At 51.6% G+C, this 2688-nt stretch overlaps 1 protein-coding gene across 4 annotated transcripts in view; it reads right to left on the minus strand.

Moving 5' to 3' along the window:
* Positions 1-1000, minus strand: part of LOC105241166 (tigger transposable element-derived protein 1-like) — a 283983-nt gene extending 282983 nt beyond the window's left edge. For all 4 annotated transcript variants that reach the window (XR_004622365.1, XR_004622366.1, XR_004622364.1 and 1 more), the window contains exon 1: positions 801-1000. The gene's annotated coding sequence lies outside the window, so the exon portion shown is untranslated. The remainder of the gene's footprint in view (positions 1-800) is intronic.
* Positions 1001-2688: the final 1688 nt, after the last annotated feature.

The raw sequence follows: 2688 nt of genomic DNA on the forward strand, positions 1-2688 counted from the left end.
GGTTTAAGGAATTGCAGCCAATCCAAGAAAATCAAGTCTCCCCATGCCACTCTCCTCCTTCTCCCTAGGACGGACATTCACACACACTCACACTCCCTCTCTTCCCGACCCCAAACGCGCTGGGCCATCCCAAGAGGCTCTTTGGGGGCCCGCCAGCGACCAATCCCGCTCCCGCGTGCCTCCCTTAAACCCTCGTCCAAAGGAGCACAAGGCGCCAAGTGCCTGTGCACCGTCTGCCTTCGGAGATAAGTTCGGCAAACCCCATCCCACTCCCCCACCCCACTCCGGCCCTGAAAGCGCGAGCGAGCGCGCGGGCTCAGGCACCCGCCCAGCAGACAATACTCCAGCAACTCCTGCCTTCCCCGCACACGCCCCGGCTGGTCCTGCCACTACTCTCTCGTTTCCCCAGGTTTCTACAGTCCCGAGGGCCCAGGGCAGGGTGCCTCCGGATGGTTGCTGGGTGTAGATTAAGAAGAGAGGGGCGACCTGCACGCACCGCCGAGATGGGGGGGCGGTCTCAGTCCTCCAAAGCCACTCCGGGGCTCGGCTCTCGAGGAGGGGGTGGGGCTGGGGTCTCTGAGACCCGCGGGGGAGAATCCCCAGGGAGGCAGCTTCTCCGCACCTCTTCCCCCACCTAGCGCAGCGAGCGCGCACACGCGGGCACACCAAGGGGCCGTGCACCTTCCCGCTGCCCCCGGACCTGCCCGGTCCTCGTCCCCGAGCTTGGTGGCCTAGACGTCAGAGCGTCTGGCCCGCGGCGGCCCTGGAGGGGACAGAGCGCCGCGCTCGGGGGTGCCCACCTGCGCGCAGGGTAGCCGATGCGGCCGGTGCGCCGCCCGCTGCGCCGTGTCCGCTGCAGGAGGAGGTGTAGGCGGCCTGAGCCCCGGACTCCAAACGTCTCCTCGCTGCCCAGCCGTGCGGTCCTCGCTTCCTCTCCTCCCTGAGGGTGAGCCTCCCACCTAGCCCGCAGGTTCTGCCACCGTCCCTCTGCCCGCCAGAGCCTGAGCTGTCCTCCCCGCCCCTTTCCCGCCGCCCCGCGCAGCGCCGCGCTCCGCCCCCCGCCCGCCCATCCCCGCCCGGCCCCAGCCGGGAGCTGGGGCCCCGGGCCTCGTGTCGCAGCTCCCCAGACCCGGGCGGAGGGGGGTGGAGGGGTTCCGCCTAGACCCCGCGCTCCTGACCCGCTCCCCTCTCCCGCGCCGATCCGCACTCACCCCGCGGTCAAGGGTGTGGGCACCGCGCTCTCTGCCCTCGCTCTTCCGGCGTCTCCGGTCCCCGCAAGGCACCTTCCTCGGCCCAAAGGGTGCCTCGTTTCTTGGGGGGAAGGGGGGTTGGTGAAGCGGGGTGGAGTGAGCAAAAGAGAGAAGGCAAAGAAATTAGTATGTCAACTGCCAGGGGGATACAAGTTGCTGCCTGTGCCTTGTTTCTGGTACATTAAATACCTGGATGTGCTGCTTTCCTTGTTACGACCACAGCAATATTCAGAGGAGGCATGAATATAAGATTTCTAAGCTAATTGGTTGTAGGGGCTTTTTAAAAATTTAATGATGCAGAAGACAACAGATTCACTCTTTTTAAAAAGTTACTTAATATATATGGCCACATTTCTAATTTTAAGTAATAGCAAAATGTAAATAACAGAACAGCTGTGTTTTACAGAAACAGATCCAGTTTGTATGTGTTATTTGAGCCCTCTGTAATTGTATTAATTGGGTTCGTTTTAAAGTGTATTTTAGGTATTTCTTAAGAAAATGAGCTCAAAATTTAGGGATTAGGAATCCATAATTTTTAATTTGGCTTTTTGCCATTATTCTAAAATGTCAATTTCATGGAAATTATTAAATGTGGCTATGGAGAAAAATGGGTGCTTTTACTCCCGGTTTGGCAACATTCTTAGATTTGGCAAATGACGGATTTCTTTAAAACGAAGAAATAATAAAATTCTCATTCATTTTCTAGGGATGGGATATCAGGTTTAGCAGCTTTTACTTTAGTGTTTTTCTCCTTGAGGCAAAGTTCCTTTCTGTTTCCTCTTATATTTGTTTTCTTCAAAATTGTCTCCCTAAATATAAATAAAGCTGTAGATACCATGATTTTTGAGCCTTTGTTTTCCTGCAGGGATAGGAAAATGAGTTATAATCGATTATCAAAATCAACTCCAGGCTCATGATACTAAATTTCACACTGATTAACCCTGTTTTTCAACTCTGCTTTTAGTAATTTAAACCTAACACTTGAGAACCAAGAGTTTTTTTAAGTTTCATCCCTATAAGAATGAAATGTACACTTTTTAATTAACATTTTGAACCAAAATTAAATTGACTAATGAAAAGCATATTCGTAGCGCATTTGTTGCTGGGTAAATGAGGACAGCGTAGATGATAAACAGCCTTCTGGAGAAGAGGCTCTGAAGCAAAGAAAACAGTCTTTAGAAAAACTGATGATCCCCTTTTCAAGGCAAGGATAACAAATACCAGTAATTATGCAAAGAATGACTGCTGACTCTCTTCTCCCTACTTTGGTTTTGTGGCTGGGCCTGCATTTATCTCTTTTGATCATCATAATAAAAGTAAAGTAATTCAGCATTCCGGTGACATTGCTTAGTAAATTAGCAATTTGAAAATGCTTTTATTACCTAATTAATCCAAGTAAATGCCTCCGATAAATCCGATTTTACTCTTACATTTTTTT

The sequence above is a fragment of the Ailuropoda melanoleuca genome, chromosome X (assembly GCF_002007445.2).
Source record: "Ailuropoda melanoleuca isolate Jingjing chromosome X, ASM200744v2, whole genome shotgun sequence".
Classification (NCBI taxonomy): domain Eukaryota; kingdom Metazoa; phylum Chordata; class Mammalia; order Carnivora; family Ursidae; genus Ailuropoda; species Ailuropoda melanoleuca.